The sequence below is a fragment of the Hipposideros armiger genome, unplaced genomic scaffold, assembly GCF_001890085.2.
Source record: "Hipposideros armiger isolate ML-2016 unplaced genomic scaffold, ASM189008v1 scaffold_43, whole genome shotgun sequence".
Classification (NCBI taxonomy): domain Eukaryota; kingdom Metazoa; phylum Chordata; class Mammalia; order Chiroptera; family Hipposideridae; genus Hipposideros; species Hipposideros armiger.
The window spans coordinates 2,905,667-2,915,202 of NW_017731393.1; the positions used below are offsets into that span (position 1 = coordinate 2,905,667).

A 9,536-nucleotide genomic window follows, 5' to 3' on the forward strand; every position below is an offset into this window, starting at 1 on the left:
CTTTCTTTTTTTTTAAAAAAGATTTTATTGGGGAATTGGGGGAAGGGGACAGACAAGTTGCTGTCCTTTTGTTCTTTAGTCTAGTTGTGGAGGACATCACTTCACTGGCCCATGTTGGTATTATCATTGCACTCTTCCCGGCTGAGGCAGATCGGTCGCCGGCCTCTGTACGGCCACTCATGGTGGCTCATGGCAGCTCACACCAGCTGCCAGCCACACACGGTAGCTTATGGCAGCGGACTGCAGCAGGGGCTGCAGCCTACGCCGTTGCCAGCGACTCACAGCAGCTGAGCTCCAGGTTGAGCTGTTGTTCACCATCTTAGCTGTAGAGGGCGCAGCGTCACTGGCCCCATATGGGATCTGAACCGGGGCCCTGCTGCTCAGAGCTGGCGTCCCAAGCCAGCTCTTAACCAACCGCACCACTCAGCCGGCCCTATCACTCTTGCTTTCTTGTCTGTCTTCTGAGTTTCATTCTGGAACCATAACCAATGTGCTCGCAGCCCTCCCGTGTAGTGACAAGGGCGGCAGGCTGCACCTCTGCTCTGCACCTGCCTCTTCACTCAGTGGCTCTCCGACGTGCTGCACTGTCAGTCCTTGAGGAGATGCTACTTAATGGAAACCCTTTTCCGGGATTGCTTCTCACCACACGCCATCCCTAGCACACTCCCCAGCCTGCTGAGTGAGTTATCCCTGGCCCGGCACCCCACTGCATTTGGGGATCACCAATGGTCTTGCCGACTGGGACCCCTGTTGCCCCCTGTGCCTGGGAGGCGGGCATAAGCCCCGTACCACCACCGATCCTCAGTACTAAGCACAGCGCCAGCCTACGAGGCAGCGATTTCCAAATACGTGTGAAAGCAATGAATGAATGGCTTTAGGCAGCCGCAAGGCAAAAGGTCAAAACTGAACAGCAGTCTCCCTTCCCGAGTTCAGTATATTCCATGAAGCTTTCCTGCCTTTTGAAATGATCTCGGTCACTTAAACTTTTCTGGTCTTAACTCTGACCTTATTTGGCACAACAAAGGGCGCAGGGCTGCTATGCCACCAAGGCTTAACCAACAGAACACATGGAGTGCATGGGGAAGGAACCGTTCTCGGGCTTCATGCAAATCAGGAACGTGCTCACGGGCCTTTCTCACTACAGCGTAAACAACCCTTCAGCGACACACAGCAGCGAGAATGTTCTTTAGCTCCGCATCCCCAGACAAGGGCCTGTGCTACAACAGCCACCGTTCTGATGCAGGCGTCCCTTGCCCCTACCCCACAGCTCGTCCCTATGGCTCTGCCGAAAGAACAACAGCTAACTCTGTACTAAATGCTCAGGTACTCCTGAGGAGTCTGTGGTAGCTTATGTTTAGCATGAAATAAATACTCTCCTCAGCTATGCTGAAAATGGGGCTTCAGTGTGAACCTCAGGATGTCAAGATCCTTAACCGTGGAAACGGTCATGAAGTCCGCGTTTCTTGCGAGCTTCTGGGCTGTGCTAAGGGGCAAGTGGCCCTGCGGGTTGCTAGACAATTTAAGGTCAGAGGGTAAATTCCATCCATAACCACGAGCCCCCAGAGGACAGCCTTACCTTCATGACCCACAATCCGCATCTCCTGTGCTTCTAGATGACACTGAAAGATGCACTAACCTAGTTCCAGCGGCCCTGACTTTGCAGCACTGAACAGGCCGACAGCACAGGTGCTGTGACAAAGGGGCCGGCAGGTGCAGCCCGGCCACACGTTCAGAGCCGAGTCAGAAACCCCAGCGCCCGTCCGCTCTGTCACCAGCTCCTCCTGGAGCCTCAAGTTCGGGCACCTCTCTGCTTTGGTTTCCCCAGCTGTAAAAATGGGACTAATAACACCTGCTTGCAACCTCATGGCAAGAGGATGGTTAATGAACACTTGCAAGGAGCTTTGAAGATGAAACAGGTTCCTGGTGCCAATGACAAACACATCTAACCATTCATCCTCCTGTGGGTATCTATCCTGCCATAGGCCGGAGGGCTGAAGTGCTCCTCTGAAAATGCTCCTCGGAAACAACTTTTCTTAAGGCTACAGCATTGTGGAAAACTCTGGAAGAAATGAATGACAGGAATGCTCGGTGCACCAGATCTGTGCAAGATGGCAGACGCCGGAGCTGCACGAGCTCCAGGGCGGGCCCGCTTCGGTTCTGCACACGCCTGGCTGGTATAAATATTTACATGGGCGCATGCTGCAGTTACTATGGAGGCTGCAGCCAGGCTATTAGCTGGCTGATAAGTTCCTGCTTCCTGCCAGAGAGTGCTTTACTGAACACGCTTCCTAAACTTCCCTTTATTACTGTTTTTAACATTTAAACATGAATACAGTGTTAAAAAATTACTTGGGGGACTCCAAATTGAGCTTACATTCTACTTAAAGGCTTTCCTCATTTTTAAAACAGAGAAAAGTCTCAAATAAGCAAATGTTTAAGTCCATCTAATTATACTAAATAACAAGACTACAGACTGAACTGGTTTTTATACATTGGTATCTGGCTTTACATAAACACATGTGCATGCACACGCACCTCCCTTCCCCTCCCCGCAATATATTTTTCTAATCTACGGAGGCAGGACAATCTATGTTCACTTAATTGGATACTGATAACTACAACTCATATCAAAATTAAATGCAAAAATTCAAGATTAATATTTGAAAGTTTACATTTAATGGATGCCCAAAACTTAGAAGTAAAATCTGCAGGATTCAGAAGCACTATTTGAATAAGAAAAGTCAACAGTTTCAATACCTGAAGGCCTCAACTGGAAAATAAATGAGATAAAATAAGAAAGCAGTGCTGAAAGGGAGGAAGTAGGGAGAGAGGAAGTAAGAAATTTCAGGACGTCATAAGTGTAACTTTTGGCTTAAAGTGTAAATTTAAGTTAACCTTTAAGATTAATAATACTTTATTACAAAGAAAAAAAACTTCTGAATTCCCTAGAATCTTAACGAAACCCTCCCTCATTGGACACTCAAGCGTTCTCCTGGCACAGGATTTCACCGAACTCAGGATAAAAGAAGTCTGTGGTTTTTGTTCTCGGGAAAAATAGACTGGAATGGGAATCTAAACTCCCTTCTTTCAATTCCCTTGAAAATAAGTAATCTAATCAAATGCATTTTTTAAACTTAACCTATTGGCAGGTTCAGAAAGCTACGGAGACTTCATCAAGGACCGCATCAAGTGACGCTTTTGGGCCTTAACCTGGACCTGATGGCTCCAGATGACGGTGCGATTGACCTAATGGAAGGAGGGGTGTGTGCGGAGGGGGGGGGACAGGTCACTGAATTAACAAGACCTCAATGTTTTCAAATCCCTTCAAAATTAAATTAAATATTAATAATTTATTATTAAATATTTGAATTTTAGTTTTCAATTACAGCTGACATACATTATATTACTTTCATGTGTACAACGTAGTAGTTAGACATTTATATAATTTATGAAGCGATCACGCCAGCAAGTCTACACCTGACACCATACATCGTTATCACAGTATTATTGACTAGTCCCTAGTAGTAAAATATTTTAAAAGCAGGTACAGAGGGTCAGTGATGCTCTCTAAAGTAAAAAGCCTCCTCAGGACCAAGTCTCAGGCTTGGGGAAACAAAACCCCACGTTCTCAGCAACCTGGTGTAACAGGAGTGGCCTAAGTCCTGGTCAGACAGCTCCAGGTTTCTTCTGGGCTTGTCACCAGTTTGGTCAGGTCTACTTGTGGACACTTATTTTGACAACTATAAAACAGGCACAGAGCTCCTCTCCTGCTGGGGTGTGGGCGTTAAGTGTGTGTGACAACCCCGGTACAGTCCCAGGCCCAGAGCAGGTGCTCCACCAGCCGCTTCCTCCCAGACGCCCACCTAGTCTGGGAGTTTAGACCAAGTTAATATAGCAGAAAGACTGGGGAGACCACATTAAGAGTTTATGCATGTGCGTATATACAGCACAGTACAGGATAACACAATGTAACAATATTAATCACAAATCATTGTACAGCAATGTCAGGATACTAAAAATATGACAAATGCTTAGGTTCCTAAAGCTGCTTGTCAATTTTTCTTCTTAAAAAATAAAAAATACGGCCTTCTGAGCTCCTTTTGCTCGGCCTGCTCCAAACTCCATTTGGAGTGTACTTTCTCTTCTAATACTGGCCCTTGAGCCATTCTCTACTGCTCCGGCCCGCTTCTGCTTCTTTGAAATGTATTTTTTCTTCTAATAAACTGTCCTTTTCTGCAACTTAAAAAAAAACCACCACAAAACTACATACTTCTGTGAATAAATAAATGCAATTTATATTATTTATATGACCCCCCCCCCCCGGGAACGATACACAGTAAGATGCCAGGAAAGGCAGCAGACTGCTTTGGGGAATAAGGCAGGGAGAAGTTTAGTTTAGCTGTAATTTCAAAAAAATTTTAAAGTGACTATGGTCACATGTGGATTTTTTAAAAAAGATTAGAAAAAGATAAAAGAAAGCTGGCTAAGGCAGAAAGGGAGCTCCAGGGCCTGGGGTGGCTCTGCTGCCCAACGCCCAACGCCCAACGCCCAACGCCGCGCACAGCCGCGGCCTGTCACTGTGGCCCGAGAGGCCTGTTACGTTATTGGCTGACTGACTCATTAATCTGTGAATTTTTTTTGAGGAGAGAAGAGAGAAAATACGAAGGCTTGTTAAAAACAGGGTCAGGGTCACATCCAGAGAGATTTCCCAGGCCAAGGGTTTTCCATTTTTTTGGTGTCAGGACCCATGTTCACTCTAAAATTTTAAAGTATGGAGTTGCCTAGACAACTTGGACTATGTGGGTTATATCTATTGATACTGACCAGATTGGAGAATGTTTAACATATTTACTTATTAATTCGTTTACAATAGTAAGAATAGGCTTATTTCGTGTTAACTTAAATATCATTATGAAAATAAATTTATTTAAAAAAAATCAGCAGGAAGAATGGCAGCCTTTCACATTTTTACATCTCTTTGATATCTGACTTAGCAGAAGCTAGGTAGAGTTGCATTTCTTCTTCTGTGATCAATGCCTGATTTGCTGTTTTGGTTGAAGTTTATGAACAAAAGCCCAGACTCACACAGACATGTTTAGTTGAAAAAGGGAGGTATTTCAATGGCTTCTTAAAAAAAACTGTGGATGTTCTTCTTTGATTCCACACTAACATTCAACGAGGGGTAGTTTCTTAAAGATCATTTGCAATGTGGAATATGAAACTGTGTTGGTGGGTGTTTCAGTTGCGCCAAAATCCTGGGTGTGTCCTGCCCTTTGATCGTTTCTTCCGCCCACGCGCGTTTTGCAGCAGCGTGTACGTCTCATTTGGACCGGTCTGGTTGCAGAGTCATGCGGACCTTCCAGTGTCCACGTCAAGAAGCTCATTTGCTGACATCACCAAGTCTTCACCACTGGCAGCCGTCTAGCTCACGTTGGCAGATTTGAGTTCTCCAAAATTCAAATTCTTGCTGTGAATTTTATCATGGGCGACAAATGGTGTCTCTGCTGCTTCCCTTCATTCCTTTTCAAGAAAACACGGTCAAATATTAAAGCCTTAACAACCACAGTTTGTCTGCCTTTTGTTCTTTCCAGTAAAAATGATGTTCTGAGAAAAGTGGTTAGTTCAGCTTGCAACTCAAACGACTGTGCAGTTTTCCTTGAACGTGCTGTGCTCCGGTGTGCAGATGGCTCTCTGTGAACTCTGCACTCATCACAGTGTTGAAAGGTGTGCACAGGGTTGAGATGGAACCAAACGAGCCCGCACATGCTTCATCAAGGTCATTCTGAGGTCAGATGGGTGTGCGTGGTGGAGCACAGGGTGACTGCCAGGTGGACACCACTGCCTTGCTTGAGGACAGGAGCTGGGTTGCGTCACCACGCCTTTGCACCCCAAGGGCAAATGGCCACACAGTGAAAGAGGCAAGTCTTGGCTTCTCATGACGACAGGTGTGGCCTTGCAGACCCCTGGAAAGGGTCACAGGGACCCCACACCTGTGAACGCCGCCCTACGTAAAGGCTGAGGACAGCTTCGCAACTTCAGGGTTCTGAGAACATGGTTATCAAATGACACCCCTCGGTAAGCTTGGCTTATCACATTAAGGGGAACAAAACCAGTTCCCAGCTGTGTGTGTACAGGCATTGCGGACAGCCACAAATACGCATGTGCGTGCCACGCGCAGCACCAGGGATCAGGGGCCAGCAACTCAGGGAGGGTGGGCTCGTTCCCGAGTATGTTCCTATTTGCGTTATTAACTTCATAAGTCAAAATACCATGATTAGAACACACTGCTCATGGGCCTCACAACCAGCACACAAAAATCCAAATGCTGCACCAAGAGGTCACATGCATCAATGACAAAGAGACGGAAAAACTTAACCAAACAGTGTTCACAGCTCAAATTCTATTAAAAATTCAGCATTCAAACTTAAAACAGTAAGGTTACAGTTGAGTTCCCACTTACTTCAAATACTCTCAATTAAAAAATCCCAACACAAAAAAGGATTTCAGGAGGTTAATGTTACGGGATTTGACAATAAGACAGTATACTCTGGAAGTCAAACTGCTAAGCCAGGAAAGCAACATCTACATTTAGAAACAGCTAAAAGGAAGTGACAAGTGACATCATTCTATTTGGGGCGAATCACAGATAATCTCTCTAACTTCTAAAGAACTCTCCTTCTGAATGTTAGGCTAAACTCTTCTTCAAGAGTTAAAAATGGGTGGGGAGGAATGTATATAAATGCTGATTTCTTCTTTTACTTCACAGAGGGGCCTCATGAGAACGGGAAGACTGAGGGGGGCAGAAAGTGCTTGGTGAACACAGACGCCCCCGAGACGCGCCTGGGAACTCCTCGTTAGGGACTTTCATACACAACCCACAAGCAGGACACGGCCAACTCCAGGACTACTGAACAAATGGCGAGAGGAGGACAGGCTTGAGGAGGCGGGGTGTGTGTGTGACAGACGAACTTCAAGAGGAAAAAACCCAGGTAATACAGTAGTAGAAAAAGAAACAAGTGTGGTTCAGATGCTGGGCTCCCAAGTGCCACAGATGACCTAGAAAAGGGGTGATTGCCACAGCGGCCACAGACACCTCGAGAGTCTGCCGACACCTCTGACTCCATCTTCAGCACTTTACATGTACTCACTCACTCACCCCTCATAAAACCCAGAGGGCTGGTCACCTTACTCCCATTTCATTCCCATTCCAGGCGCAGAGCACGAGTAGCTTGCCCAAGAGGGCTCAGCTAGCCAGGGGTGGGGTGTGTTGGGGGGGGTTGGGGGGGGGAGCGAGGCAGGATCTCACCCCAGCCCTGTGGCTTCTGACTCCCGCCCTTAACCACTAAGTACCCTGCCTCTCAAGTTCAGAGGGAATCTTGGTTTTATTTTAGAGCCTGCCTTAAAGGCCATTACCCTTTAAAAGACCAATAAAAATGCCAATAAACATCAAAAAAGATGTATACCCCCAAAATACCGTTTGGTAAAATGGTGCAGCGGTCTGTGCAGCCACTATGAGTTGGCAAGGAGGGGACATGCCAGCAGGCAGGGGACACACCTGGCACCCAGGCACCTGGCCTTCAGGGTCCTGACCTCCCCCACCCAGATGGCCAAGCCCTTGCCTGGCTAGCTCACAGGACAGCCACTAATCTGTCAACAATGGAACAAAAGAAAAGCAGAGGAAAGGCCAAACTCCAATAGAGAAGACCACTGCTCACTATTTAGGAAACAATTCCAAGTAATCACATTTCCTTTGCATGTTTTTTTCTAAAGCAGAACATTTCAAAGATACTTCTCTCAAATGCAACGAAAAAGTTTAAACCTACATAGAAGCTGAAGGAGCACCTGTATGCCCTCTTCCCCAGATCCAGCAGCTGCTCCTCAGCGTATGTGCGTTACAGTTATCTCTCTGTGTTATTTGAAGCTGCAGAGACCACGATGCCGCACTTCTTAATATAATACTTCAGTCTGCTGTCCCCAAGAGTGAGGGCAGCTCCTCATGTCACAGCGCCTTTGTGGCACCAGGAAGGTCACCAGGAATTCCACGACATCAGGGGTCTGTCCTCCACTCTCCACTTACGTCCAGAATGCCTTCTAGAGGTTTGGCTTTGGGTTTTTGAGAACAAAGGTCTGATATAGAGTCACTCACCGTATTTCACGATTGCATCTCTTTAGTTGCGTTTTTTAAACTCGAAGGGTTTTGATTTATGAATAACTCAAGGAAGGGCCTGAAGCAAAACCTGATGTTACCTGCTGCACTGCTCAGTCTTGGTGCCTTCAGACAGTGTCTTCTCAGGACTAAAGACCTTGAAGTAACTGTTCACCTGGTTTTTAAAGTTCTCGGAGACTTCATTATCCCCGGTGGCACTATTTCCACGTGACGGGGAAGACGAGGCTGAGCCTGAAGCGAGGCCCAGGGCAGAGTGGTCACCTGTATCCACTTTCTCAACCAGGTACCGTGTACAGCTTCTCAGGAGCCTGACAAGCACTACCTGAGTGACCGAGTCATTAGCTAAGAAATACACCCAATACCTATTATCTGAGCAGTCACTCAGAGAAACAACTTTTATTTTCAATCCGCCAATGCCAACTGACTGAGCGCTCACACTCAGGACGGTGCCAGGTGTCACCAGAAGCTGACCGTGGCCTTCCCTGGGACACTCACGATTCACGGGGGACATGGGAAAATGAAGCCAACACTGAATACCTGGCCGACCTAGTAAGTGAAATGGGGCATTTTCAATTTCCCCTCACATCACGAATGCATGCATGGAGTTTCACACGCTCTCATTTAAACCTGAGATACGCCTGGACTCCGGGCACAGTGCAGAGAACAGTAAGAATCAGAAGGTACACGTGACACAGAAGCTTCTACAATCATCCCTGACACTCTGACAGGGGGCAGAGGACAGGGCTGAGCTGACTCCTGTTTCATTCATTCTCTGTGGCCCTGGGCAAGAGGCTGCCTCGGCTCATCCAGAAAAGAAGGGCAATGAACGTGCCTCGCAGTGCTGGGCGATCAGTGAGCACGGCGGTGGGGGGCCTGGCCCCAGCCCAGCACACAGAAGGTGCTCCGACAGCCACCGGCAGCAGCTCGGGGACATGCAACTGGCGCAGGGGGCAGGGGCCCTAGCCTGGGCCTTACATGCTGGTGACCTTGGGGAGGTCAGGCGACCTGGCTGGTGATCAGGCCGTGTCCTCTCAGCTCCCAGGCAGGAATGCTGGGAGAGGAGGCCAGTCAGTGCTGTGGGATCAGAGAACTGAGCTCTGCCATATGTGACCTGGAACCAGAGGTGGATGTGCCCCAAACCACCGTGCCTGTAAGGAAGCTGTCCCTTTCCTAGGTTTAAAAACACACACCCGGGGCCGGCCGAGTGGCGCGATGGTTAAGAGCTCGCTTGGGATGCCGGAGGGCCCCGGTTCGGATCCCACATATGAGGGCCGGTGACACTGCCCTCCGCAGCTGAGATGCTGAACAACAGCTCAACCTGGAGCTGGGCTGCCATGAGTCGCCGGCGACGGCGTGGGCTGCAGTCCCT

At 47.8% G+C, this 9,536-nt stretch overlaps 1 protein-coding gene across 8 annotated transcripts in view; it reads right to left on the reverse strand.

Moving 5' to 3' along the window:
• PPP2R5C (protein phosphatase 2 regulatory subunit B'gamma) overlaps window positions 1-9,536 on the reverse strand; it is a 151,421-nt gene that overhangs the window by 88,643 nt on the left and 53,242 nt on the right. The window lies entirely within an intron of this gene.